Source organism: Armigeres subalbatus, unplaced genomic scaffold, assembly GCF_024139115.2.
Source record: "Armigeres subalbatus isolate Guangzhou_Male unplaced genomic scaffold, GZ_Asu_2 Contig606, whole genome shotgun sequence".
Lineage (NCBI taxonomy): Eukaryota > Metazoa > Arthropoda > Insecta > Diptera > Culicidae > Armigeres > Armigeres subalbatus.
The window spans coordinates 356,686-370,878 of NW_026943376.1; the positions used below are offsets into that span (position 1 = coordinate 356,686).

The 14,193-nt window shown below is 37.7% G+C and overlaps 1 non-coding gene across 1 annotated transcript; it reads left to right on the forward strand.

Annotated features, from left to right (window-relative positions):
- The first annotated feature begins 3,948 nt into the window (after positions 1 to 3,948).
- Positions 3,949 to 4,022, forward strand: Trnat-agu (transfer RNA threonine (anticodon AGU)). Its single transcript has one exon. It is a non-coding gene; the product is annotated as a tRNA-Thr (tRNA).
- The last annotated feature ends 10,171 nt before the right edge of the window (positions 4,023 to 14,193 follow it).

Consider the following 14,193-nt stretch of genomic DNA (forward strand, 5'->3'; position numbering starts at 1 on the left):
TCTAAACAGCGCAAGAGTTGGAGCCTACGGAAACATCCTTCGATTGCAGTAAAATAGCAATAATGTTACAAAATACTTCAGCGGAAAAAATAAAATAAAAATATAAAACTGGATTCGATTTATAGATCTTGTAATTGATTGTCTTTCACTCTACCACAGCACCAATCAACACTTCGAAGGGATTGCATGTTGACTCACCAGAAAAACCATACGATTATGAAGTTTTGTACTCGGGTTTTCTGTTACTTGATTGCACCATCACCGGAAAAAATTGTGAGTTGTCAAAACGTTGAACGATGCTAAATTAAACATGAAGACACACTCAACTTAACTGCAACTTAATTTGAACAAACAAATTTATTTTGAAAGACGCATTGAAGTTACATGGTAACAAATGTGTAATTTGATGATTTTGTTTCGTGTTTGCAACATAAAGTGCAGTATTCTTTGGTTGTTTGTTTCCAAATGTCAAGCACGTACTGCATTGCAATGTTAATGAAACATTGATCACAACTCGAACGTTTTTGACATCTTGATGCAACTTTTTTGTGCTTTGATTTTTTCCAATGCCTTTAATGAAACTGAATAGAAACAAGGTGCTTTTTGGAAGATGTTGCGTGTGCTACTTGGGGGTCGTCGTCAAGGCTGGGGCAGGCATAGGCAAGTCCCTCTGTGTGTTGGCGAATAGACCCTATCGCAGAGAGGTAAATTTGGGATGCACGCGGCATCATCATTCTTGATACGACTGGTATGAGGGAAGTATACGACGACTGGCAGGTGCAAAGTCGACCCTTCCCACCTTCCGAGAACAAAGGGCGTGGTAAGGCCACCTGGAAGGGCCACACTGGCACGATACCATGGTGTTCTTCTAAAAAAGCGAGTCACGATGTTCGATGCTGCAAGGACACGCAGCTAACCTCGAGGGTGCGTTGTGCACTGGCCCCCCTTTGAAGCATTACTTTCTGGTTGTACCAAAGGGACGATGGGCTTGACGGCAATGGAAACGGTTTAGCGGGTCGGTGATGGAGTCCTGTCTCTCTCGTTTGCTGTTGGAGGTGGTCCATAACCCCGCACTTCCTGGACAACCCAGGATGTCTGTTGAGCAGATTCCCCCTCCATATTGCATTGCTTAGGAAGAAAAAAAAACACACACACAGACTTCACCTCAATTCGTCGAGCTGAGTCGATTTTCGAAAAGTCAAGTCGAAAAAATTTGTTTTTGGAGCGTATGCATAGCCTTAACTCGTACTTAGAGTACGAGAAAGGCAAAAAAAATGAAAAAAAAAATCAGATTCACTTAACTCTGTTAATTGCAAATATTGGCAAGAAATTCCTTCGGAACATTTTAGTCGAAACATAGTCCTTGATGCGTATCATAAAAGAACCCGGGGAACATTGAGGAAAAAAAGTTCTTCACTATCAGTTGAGTTGTTTTTGAGAAATTTTATCGCATTCGTATTTAAAAAAAAATCACAGTGTACCCATTAGTTTTTGAAAACCATTTTAAAGCTTATATGTACAATTACCTTTGTAAAGATGTATTAACATCAGAGAATAAACATTTTAAAATATTTAAAAAAAAATAGTTGAAAAAAAAAATTCGGAAAATTTGCTGAATTTTCTACCCATTTCTGACTTTGACACCTTATATCTCTTGAGCTCGTGCACCTACACTGCAAAAATTCTACACATTTTTATTGGCAAAAATCCATTAATTAAATTCATGATTCTAATTAGTGCACACATAACCACTATTCACGCGAAGTACAAATATAATCTATTGTTGCGGATGCAACAAGGGAAACAATTTCCAAAAAATTCAATCTGGCTTTATTTGCGCGATTTAGCACCGCGACTAAATTTTTCTGTAAATACATTTTTTTCTATTTAGTTTTACATTTAGGTTAGAAATATAACAAATCACGTTTGTAGGTTTCCGTGGGTTTGTATGGATGTATCTACCAGCGACAACCGTTTATCTGAACAAGTCTTTAATTTTAAGTACACGTATTAGTTTTAGTTATCTTTTCGTACTAATTAGACCTAGTTACCATTAATATCACGCGGTATCACTGGCTGGATCCTTAGCATGTGGGACCAGCTTACTGACTCATTTGTTCGTCCCTGTATATAGTATTTATTTTAGTTTTTAAGTTCCAATTATTTGTGTTTTGCTAGCTTACCGTATCAACTTAGTTTTAAGTAGAATAACTTAACAATTTATAGGTACGAATAACAAATTACTAGTCTACAATTTTACAATGCTCTACACGCTAAAAATGAACTACTCAAAATTGAGTCGAATCCGACTCATTTTCATTAAAAACGGGACAACTCAAAATTTGAGTAAAAGATACTACTTCAATAAAATGATGATTGCACTTAAACTAGGAGTCTGTTTGTCGTAAAATGCGCTTAGATAGATAGATAAACTTGATTCGCATCTGTCGTATTAAAAATTGATGGAAGGCCAAGCTTAACTTTCGCGAAATCATCATTTTATTGAAGTAGTATCTTTTACTCAAATTTTGAGTTGTCCCGTTTTTAATGAAAATGAGTCGGATTCGACTCAATTTTGAGTAGTTCATTTTTCGCCGTTTGGTATACAAAACTTTTACTGTTGACAGCTCCCATCAAAACAAATCGCAGTCAACTTCAGGCAAATTGTCACCGTAGGTATGTCAATCAACCCTGATTCGATGTAGGTGCTGCGTCACGCTTAGGGTGTGCGCAACATCTATAATCAAATAAAATGTATGTGTGGTCTCTAATATGCCGATATTGAATTTATGTGTGGGTACAAATTGCATATATTTGGGTCGCCAAATTGCAAAAACTTATGTGTGCGACAAATATATTTAATATAAAGAATTTTCTCGGTGTAGAGACTTCAAATTTAGGATTAATCTTAATTATAGTATTGACAATGGAGAGAAAATATTTAAAAATGATTTGGAAGACATGACATTTTCGATTAATGACCGCCCGAAATCTTATTGTGCATGGTCCGATCGAACCAACAGCAACAGCAAACAATGGGACAGGTTTTCCCGTCGAATGTAACCTATTGGAGAAGATTAATGCCAAAAAGTGTGTCTACAAAATTTTGTACTCATATACACATGCACACACATACATACATACACCGTTCCGTACAATCAATCGGCTTTCCGTCGATCGCCATTTTCGTTTGTCATTCAGTTGGCCACATCGCTATAATAAACGCCTATAAATAAAAAGCCCAGAAATAAAATTTCACTGCTTGGTCCTTAACGCACTCCAAAGATCCTGAGAACCAGAGCCCGCCCCAGTCAACTGCCATGGATAGACCAACAGCTAGGGGCTTAGGCCAGTCGCCTTTCGTAACTAAGCAGTTCCGATGCCATAAAATTAAAGTCTTATACCACAGACAAACAGACATAACACATTGAACATTTACTCATCAATTTCATCGTCGTTCAAACACTAGCGACATCTGTTGATTTCCGTTAGTTGGGCAAATCACGAACCTGATGGCAGTAGTGAGCAAACGTCAAACTCGAGCAAAAACGATGCGCGCGCCACGAGTGATCGATTGGCCAACTAACGATTATTTGAATTGACCAGTAAATCAGTGAACGATGGAAGTTTGAAGAGTGTTATGTCTGTTTGTCTGTGCTTATACGTTGAAAGGGCCACTTACAGTAGCTGCACGTAGTCTTGTTGGTTGCAACAAAAATAACATGTTTTAATATCTACATATTTTGTGAGATATAAATCAGCTAACGCCACTAGCAGCAAGTTTAACATTGGTAACGGTATTTTTTTGGCAATCCACGGTAGATTGCAGAACATTCTTAAAACTCCCCTTCTCAGCACATCACAAGCACAAAATCAAGCCTTTTACTTTTTGCCACAAATGCTCCAAGACTGTTTTATACACTTGTTTCAAACGCTAATAGCATCGTAGGCGCCGTGGCTTAGTTGGTTAAAGCGCCTGTCTAGTAAACAGGAGATCGTGAGTTCGAATCTCGCCGGAGCCTTCAGGACTTTTTTTTATCCCTGATGGGGGCATTTATCAAGAAATAAAATTTTATATGCATATCTGAATAATTGTTTCGCATGGTAGATTTAATACTGGATAGGGTTCAGGCAGGTATTTTCATCTTTTTGTCATAGTCTCGAAAACCAATAAAAGAGATACTTTTTTGACAAACTCATCCGTATCAAATCGTAAGCTCAGGAGATACGTTCTGCTACAGTGGAGTCCTAGCTAAAGGACGTTCCTTTCGATGGTTTTAGCCCCTATGACGATGGACGGAAATACCTGCCGTGTCCCTATAAGTTTCGTTTATAACATCTGCACCACAGAGTGGTCAAAATATCATCCGCATACGTAACAAATGTTATCAATCCTATATCCAAAATGACTAACCTGTCCCATCCTACAGAAAGCTTTGCATTGTTGCTGGTTCAGCACCTATTTCTGCTTATCATGTCCAAATAGGCCGGAACCAATCTCTAACCGAACACCACTCATATTTCCACCCAATTTCAGTCCCCACAAATCGGTCGGAATCTGTGCAGTCACATTCGAGCCCCATCCAGCTCACATATGATACACAACCTGGTGCCGTGTACTTGCCACCTTTCGTTCAAGCAAATCCTCCTCATCCTGTTAGGGAAAACAATACGTTCTTGCCTCTCGAACCCATGTCCTTCCCTTCACAACGAGCTGTGCGAGCGTACGAGCACGATATTGGGCTGAAACTGCAAGAAGCAATCCACCGATGCCGCTCCGCGCCCCCTCGAGTCAACCGTGAGACAACCCAGAACTGAGGGTTAGGAATTTGATCTATCATGTACCGTATCTAATCAAACTGACAGGAACAGTTGTGCTGACATAAATCAAATTTTAGGATTATCTCCTGTTGGAGCTGCGCCGGCCTTGGCATAGGTGTCAGTGACGTAGAGACCGCCCTGATAGAGATTTGGCGAATAATGCCACTATGTTTCGGTTCCCGATAGCTGGTGGAGGCTGACATGCATTCCGACTCGGGGAAGGTACGACGCATTCCCGGATGGGTGCCAAATCCGGTCGATAGAAGGATGCTTTGGAGTGGCAAAAGGTGTGAGGATAGCGTTGACTGCAATGGAAGGTGTGCTCGTCTGAGCAGGAAAATGCTGAACAGACAGATTCACGTGGGAAGTGGTTGACAAATCTGGTTTGTTTGTCACACGTTTCCCTGGATGTGAGGTGTGTCAATGTCATCGAATGGAATGGATGAGTGGGAATCAAATTAACAGAAACACATTTGATTATTCGTAATTCTTTCGGAGCAGTAAACACTTGTCGTAGGAGAGAAACAATTGAGAAATAAAATCTTCTTACAGCAAAATTAAAAAACAAGAAAATAAAAAAATAAAGTCAATGCAGAATCAATGTCACATTTATGGTTTGAAATGGATGCAGAAAAGCTATTACTGATGGGCATGCAATACCCATTTAGTTAAACTGGAAAAAGCAATTATCTGCAGTTGATGTATTTCAGCAGCAGTCAAAATGAGATAAACAATGCACTTTTATGATGCACCAAGTATTGTTGGCGACCTTGCTATGGATAAAAAAAAACATTCACATCAAAGGCAAAGGTGCATCCAAACCTTGACATTTACATTGCAAATGCAGCTCAACTAAGGAGGAATTGCAATCTGTTACTGACTACAATGCGCACGTCTCACCCCATGATGCTGCTGCTGCATCAAGGATTGCAAAAGTTGTCGCGAAGACAACGGCCACATCGGACGTGCATAATTCACAGCTGGTGCAGTGGCTTTTGTGGAAAAGTAAGAGCACGAACGAAAAAAAAAATTGAAAAGCCAAACTCGAACGAACTAAATGCATTATTCTAACCTGTCACCGGCAGTTTCCTCCATAAAAGGTAAAGTGTAGTAGCGGTTCGAATGTTTTTCCTTCGGCCTGCACCAAAGGGGGGATTATGATCAAGAAAGTGCATTTATTACTCTCCGTGGAATGAACCACCATTGACGCGGTGCGGCGACTTCTTTGTAAGTGCATCCTCTCCAGTAGAGCTCGTACTTCGTAAAATATGTCACACGTTAGCAAAAAAAGAAGCCGAAGCTTCTTGAAGATGAAAACACTGATTCTGATAGTACTTCTTCTCCAGAAGAAAATGTGGAAAAAACACGCACACTCCGCCACTGGACAGGACGAAATTTATTACCTTTATCGCACACGGCTGTGGTCGGGCACACATATGCTACGTGACACACGTGACGGTGGTGACTTTTCCACTCACCGAGGTAGAATGCACGGACGTTAAATCCCTATGCCGGAAGGTGTCCACCCTTGTTGTTAGCCAATCCACGGTGAACGATTGCCGCCACAGGATATCACGCGCTCCAAAAGATGAACGATGGCATGTGTGCTCTGGTTAGGAGTTTTGGAATTTTGTTTTATTCTGTAGATATTGTAAATGGTTCTTAAGCGGGCACTCATCGTATCTTTTCACTGAGCTCAAAGCAATCAAACTTATCATAGTTTGTCGTTGTTTCTTGGATTCTTAAAATATGTACCTGCTAAAATTAAAAAAAAAACTTTTTTTTGCGTATCAAAAGAAAGTAAACGATTTTATCAGAAATTTTCCGTTCTATTCTTTTGAAGCTTTCTTAACCTTTCCGTTCCGTTCGTTTTTGAGGGCTTTAAAACATCTAAACTGCTGTAAAATCCGCATTTCTTGACCAATTTTTTCGCAGTAAGTTGCATTCCATCCGGATGAATCCCAATTTTTGATTTATACTAGTTTCGAGGCTAACTACAGTACGGTTCCAGAATTATTCCAGATTCCGTTGGGTTCAGTCGTCCCCGGAATAAGTGGTCATTTACAAATTTAAGTCAAATCAGATCGTGCGACACCTCAAACTCATGATTTCACAAAGCAATGATGGGAATGCTATTTTTAAGGCTCCTTGCCCTCTCGGGTTCAACCCGACCACATCGGTCATAACCCTATAGAATGGGACCTATAGAATGGCAATTTTCTTAATTGATTCAAAATTGGTCGTGCGACACTTCAAACTTCATGATTGTACAAAGTAATTATGAGAATGATATTTTTAGGGTTCCTGGTCCACTCGAATTTTTTGTGTGGTTTATTATATAACTAAAAGTTCGTATTACATTTTCATAATTTACAGATCATTATCTTTTAGTATAGTTTCTATCAATCTATTATCAAAGATCCATCAACAAATATTTAGAAAGTTTCCAAACTCCGCGTAAAAAATATTCCTGTTGTTCTCTCGTATTTTTTTAAAAACAAATAACGATGGTTCATGTGCCCTCAAATTGAAGGAAATCGCTCTTGCCGTCAACCATAAAGCAGCTTTCAACTGCTTTGAACATGATGGAATCTTCAACAGGAGAATACTTTCCATATCATGTATATTTAAATTCAATCTCTGGAAAACTATGTTAGAACACCAATCCTAAATAATTTTGGCTTGAGGACATTTTTTGATTCGATGCTCATTGGTATCAATTAAACCACACTTATCACAATTTTTCTTTATTTGAAATAATGTCGTTCACGAATGCAAACAACTTAGCACGATCGTTTAGCGATAAAAAGTTTGAACTTATATTCTCCCAATCTAGCTGTAGTTTACTCTCAATTGCTGGTGTTTGTCTGTGATTATCTACAAAATAGTCATACATGAGATGAGTTGTCTGCAAATTAAAATTACTGTTGAGCGAAACTCCTTCACGTAACCATTACGAGCATTTCGTGACAATTTCCCACTAATATTGTCATTTAACAGATAATATTCATCTAAATTACGACCGTTGTTGTCATAGTTATAGAAAACATTTTTCAGAAACAAAGCTTTAGATTTAGCCTCCGGATCAACTAAACGAAGGCCACCTTTTCGAAAATCTAAATATAGTTGGTTTCGGTTAACTTTGAAAATGAAACTTGTCCAAACAAATTTCCCACAAGCTGATTTGATTTGAGCTAAGTGTTGGTTTGATGGCGGAATAATCTGAGCAACATACCACAACTTTGATAAAACAAAAACATTCAAAACAAAACATCTCTCCAAAATATAGCTGACGAACATTATGATTTTTAAGCACAGCCTTAATATTGGTAACTAGTCTTCCATAATTTGTATTGACCATGGAACTCCAAGTTTTTTTCAAATATTATACCAAAGATTATATTTCTGAGGACCAAATGAAGCATTATTCAGACGTAAGAAAGTAGATTTACTGTAATTTAAACGTATTTGAGCAGCCAAACCGAAGGACTCAAGGATAGAAAATAAACAATCGAATTCAAAATCAGTTTTTACAAAAACAACTAAATCATCCGCATAAGCAAACACATTTATGAATTTGTCATAAACAAGCACACCTGGAATGCTGTCAGCTATTTTCCTAATTAGAGGTTCTATGTACAGCACAAAAAGCACCATACTCATTGGGCATCCCTGACGAACTGAACAATTAATGCTAATTTCTTGAGAAAGAAATCCATTAATTAAAATTCGAGAGGACGCATTAGCATACACATTTTTCAAACAATTTATAGATACTTGTGGAAAATTGAACTTTTGTAATACCTTCCACAAAAAATCGTGATTCACTCTATCAAATGCCTTGTTTAAATCAAGACTAACAATGCTACCTTTAAACCTTCGTGTTTCACATGATCTGGTAATAACTCGTCGAATGTCCTTCAAATTATTCCCACACGACATTTTGGAAATACATGCTGTTTGGCCAGGGCCAAGTAATTTATCTAGAAACTTTATTATTCTCTCAGCAAGTATCTTCATAAAAAGTTTATAATCACAGTTAAGTAAACTAATTGGTCGGTAATCATCAAATACAGATCGGCTGCTGTTGTTTTTGGGTATTAGCGTAATTATTCCTTCCGTGAAGTTTTTCGGAGGTAAGACTGTTGTTGGTTTTATACCAACGCACAATGGGGAAAATTTGCACTTTTCGGGCAAAATTCAATAGCTCAAAGGGCCGCTGGTCAAAATTTGTGATCAAGAACTTTTCTAGAACAAAATTTTCCCAAGAATCGAATGGGGTTATTTCGGAGTCGGCACGCCATTCTTTATAGGAAAATTTGACCATTTTCCCCATACTCCCCCAAAACTGTGATATTAAGAACGGTTTGCATCCGTTGTAAGCAGTTTACGAATTATTTCTGATCGAATAGGGTAAAATGCCCAAAAGTGGACCCTCTAGTAGCTCTTCCTGGCATAAGGAGTGGAAATTTTCAAAATATTAATTTTGCGTGGTATCTAATATCAAGCTCTGCATCTCCTCTTCACGATACATACATAAAACACTCAAATACTCAACGTTATTCTTTGAAATTTACATTGTAAAGTTGGACTTAATTTGCCCTATAGTAGACCCCCTGGGGGTCCATAATAGGAAATTGCTTCCCTATAGTCGACACTTCATTTGATTTTCATGTTTCGTTTCGGGACGTTCTTCTTCCCTATTATGGACCCCCCAAAATATTCCTATAATGGACACTCTCGTGTTTATTTTTTATAGAATTGTAAAAAATCAACTAATTTCACTTTCCATAGCATTTTCAATGCATGTAATTAAATCATAGGACTGTAAGGTAGGTTCTCCCGATGGAATTTCATAGCAAAATTTTCCATTGTGTTGTATTAATGAAAAAATGTCTGGAGGGTCCACTATTGGTTGGGGGTCCACTATTGGGCACTTTACCCTATGAATAAAAAGAATATTGATGAGTAGGTCCAGTCATATTTTATGCGGAAAGCATGTTTAATTTAGGGGAATATGGGGTAGAATGGTCTCTTAAAAAATATACTTTGTTTTATATTATTATTTTAAAATTTCCCAATTTCAAACGCGCAGTTTAATATAAAGTATGTATTTGAAAATAATGCGCTTAATGATATTTGATGGAGTGTTATTTAGGTATACTTTTTTATTTCTTCTTATTCCTCTAGAATATGCGTATTTTTTTTGTCATATAATTGAGTTTTTCATGTACACTAAGTGTACTAAAAGGCAATATGTTCGCTCTAAAATCCAACTTTCTAGTTACATGTTTCTGTAAAATGTATTGATGAAAGTAGAAATATAATGAACCATTAAAAACAAAGAATATATCTATAGTTATTCAAAAATTAATTTTATCAGGCAATTGAAAAACATTAAAAGAATAAAAATATACAATTCATTCAGATTCAAACTGGGATTTTTATCTTTTAATTTTGAACAATTATATTCAAATTTTTACTACATTTATATGATCCCATCGCGCTTCCAGAGGGGAGGATTTGTCTTAAACCACCATAGAAACATTTGGGGACTCGAACCACCAAATAAACATTTCTTGTCTTCAAAAATCTCTGCATGCCAAATTTGGTACCATTTTCTTGAATAGTTTCTGAGTTATGCAGAAAATTCTGTTTTATTTGTATGGGAGCCCCCCTTCCAGAGAGGAGGAAGGGTCTCAAAAGACCACAGAAATGTTTCTTGTCTTCAAAAACCTTTACTTGCCAAATTTTGTCCAATTTTCTTGATTAGCCCCCGAGTCATGCAAAAAAATCTATTTTATTTGCATGGGAGCCCCCTTCTCAGAAGGGGAGGGGTCTCGAATCACCACAGAAACATTGATTGTGTTCAAAATCTACCACATGCCAAATGTTGTACCATTTTCTTAATTAGCTCCCGAGTTATGAAGAAATTTGTATTTCATTTGTATGGGCCCCTCCCCCCTCCATCCAGAAGGGGAGGGGTCTCATACCACCACAGAACCATTTCTTGACTTGAAAAACCTCCACATGCCATATTTAATTCCATTTGCTTGATAAGTTATGCATAAATCTGTTTCATTTGTATGGGAGCCCCTCATTTGAAAGGGGGAGGGGTCTCAAACCGCCATGAGAAACTTCGTCGCCAAAAACAAACCGCCAGCAAATTTTCTCGCTGATTGGTTCAGTGGTTTCCAAATCCATAAGGATCCAACAGACAGAAATCTATTTTTATGTAGATAAATAAGACCATTTTACCATACATTCCCCGAAAATAACCACACTCTACAGATGAAATAGCATCGGGATTACCCAAAAATATTCTATTCATTGCGATTCAATCAGAAATATGTCGTAAACTGCTTACAACGCCTGCAAATCGTTCATAATATCACAGTTTTGGGGAAAAACGGCCAAAACCACCTATAAGGAATGGCGTGCGGATTTCGAAATATCCTTAATTCGATTCCTGGGAAAATTTTGTTTTAGAAAAGTCCTTGGTCAAAATTTTGGCCAGCGGCCCTTTGAGCTAGTGAATTTTGCCCGAAAACTGCAAAACTTTCCCCATTGTGCACTGGACGATGCACTCTAAAAAAGAAAAAAAAAACCTCTCTTTAATATGTCCACTAAGTAAGCAAGGATGCTAATATAATTTTCAAAGTTATTAATTGATTTGCTCTATCTGATTTTAAAATTTCATTTAACTATAGGGGATATTTGGCAAAATCAGACACTATTCAACCCCCTAGGAAAAGTCACATTTCATTGGCCATATAATTCGTCGATTTTCACAAAATTTTCTCGAGCTTTCAATTTGTGTGTTCTGATAAATTGAATAAAAACGGTTCAACGTATAAGGGATATTGGACAAAATGAGACACTGAAGGGACCCTGCAAAAAAGGAATAGCCTTTTTATATGCCTACAATAGTCTTCAAGGATCTTAGTACATTTTTCTAAAATAAAAATTGATTTGATGTTATACTTTTGAAAATATTTTTAAATTATAGGGGGCATCAGACAAAAACAGACACTAAACATATTCCCAGTGATTAGTCCGAGGATAACACTATTTCATCGTCCTGAATTCCATAACTGACAGTAACTCATTTGATGATCTCCTCGAATCTTAAATGAGTATCATCTGAAGCATTTTATAGGGGGTATTAGACAAAATGAGACACTTATCCATGTTCAAAAATATATGGGAGGCCTATTATGATATTTCCATAACACAAGTCAAGGTTTTCCCTGTCTTTTCGATTGATGTGAACATATGCATTAGCAAAATCGTCTATTTGTAGGGGAAATTGGACAAAATAGGACACTTCCAGTATTCTAACGGCAAAAGGTCAGCACCATCAGATTCTTTGGATTTTTGTGATTTTTTAAGGTAATCTCCAGATATGTACATACCGTGGTTGAATTGGCTCGAATTTGCACACTGTGCGCTGGCGAAAAGAGAACCCGCATAGCTGAAAGCAACATTCCAGAGACTTCACTGAACGAAAACCGCATCGCAGGAAAGATCCATTGATTTCGTAACGCAAAAATAGCATTTTATACCCCACTCACCCACATGTCACACTTTTTGTTTGAAGCATCTGCCCCTAGTCCGATAGTGTAAACTAGACTAGACTAGAAGTATCTGCCCCTGGTGCGATAGATATCACAAACAAATTCTGGGTACATATTTTGTTGAATTGCACGTTTCACTGATGCCTTCTGAGAAGCCCAATTATCATGCTAAAGATTCGCAACCTCGCTTAAAATCGACTCCCAACTATTGGAACGACCATTCTATATAGATTGTCTATGGAGCTGAAGCTCTTGAATATTTCATCCAGTCATATAGTCTCCCCCCTCGCCATCGCCCAATGACGGAGTGCCAGAATCAGAATAATGTCAAATTCAACCTCGCCATATCAACTGTCATACAAACCTGAAACGACTTGTGCACGGTAATCCTCTATTCAAACCAGCCCAAACCATTGGATGACACCCAAATTATAAATCATAATCGACTGAGCGCGGCGGAGCAAAATTATTTTTTGAACCACCCTAGTTATTAGTTTGCTGCTGCCGGTGCCGTTGTTGACATTCGCTCCGCGATCAGTTTTAATCGTTTTTTTCGGGCAAAAATAGCAGTTTATATTAAGTTTTCGGTTTGAACAAGTGACTGATTTCGAAAAGTGATGTTTAATTTGCATTCCATCAACATTTCGGGCTGCTCATGTGCGGAGAAGTGAGTAAAAACTTGATTTTTTCAGTGCCCTTTGAGAAGAAGTGAAGTGCAGTGATAAACCCACCAAATCGCGAACGGCTAATAAATTGGCACGAAATTGCTGATTTGGAATATTATTCGAGCCGAAATACATAGGAATCATGGATAAACATGTTCATTATCACGGGAAGTGAATAAATATGCTGTGAACAGGTTAGTAATTTGAATATTAAACTTTTGTTCGATGCTGTTCGATGCATTCTAATGTTGGTGGAAGAGGAGTGCGGGAGGTATGGGGTTGACCCGTAGCAGGTCCGGTGCCATATTGGCTGCCATCGTGGTACTCTTCCAACTATGTCCTTAATGCCTTCTTAAAATGAACACGTTTGCCCGATATAAGACAAAGAGGGCAGATGGACCCTTCTTTAATTAAATACGTTTGCCTGGAGTAAAGCGAAGAAAGGAGATAATCCCTTCCTTAAATGATCGCGTCTACGCAGTATAAGGGCAATTGAAGAGATATTTCCTTCTTTAAATAATCGATGAATTCGATAATTTTTGTCGGTTTATATAATTGATGTTTATTGCTAGATGCAATCTCATATGTAATATCTATTCCGGCCAAACTCGCCTACATCAAAAGAAGAGACTACATTTATCATTAGCTTATTGCAGGCAAACTCCTACTTCTGAAATGGTAATTTCATTCTACTTTGGCTTATTTTGTGCTAACGCCTAACTCTAATGAATAGATCACCGTTTCCGTTACCGTTTCCTTATACCAGGTAGATACAAATTTTTAAAGAAGGAATAACTTTCACTTCTTCATTATTCTGGGGAAACACGTACTTCCAAAGTAGAGATCAAATTAATCCATTGCGCTATTCCGAGTAGATGCAATATTTTTAAAGAAGGGATCACATTCACCATTGCCTTATTTCGGGCACACGCACTCTTTTTTTCAAGGATTCATATCCACGATAACAGTAACTTCTTAAGAAGGGATAGACCTCACATAGGACAGGAGTTCGATTTCACAAAATATTACCATGATGCTTTCATTCGGAATTTCAGCCTTTGTTCGACTATTTTAAAAATAAATAAATAAGAAAACGCTTTATTCAAATATCTTTATAATTTAACAATAAG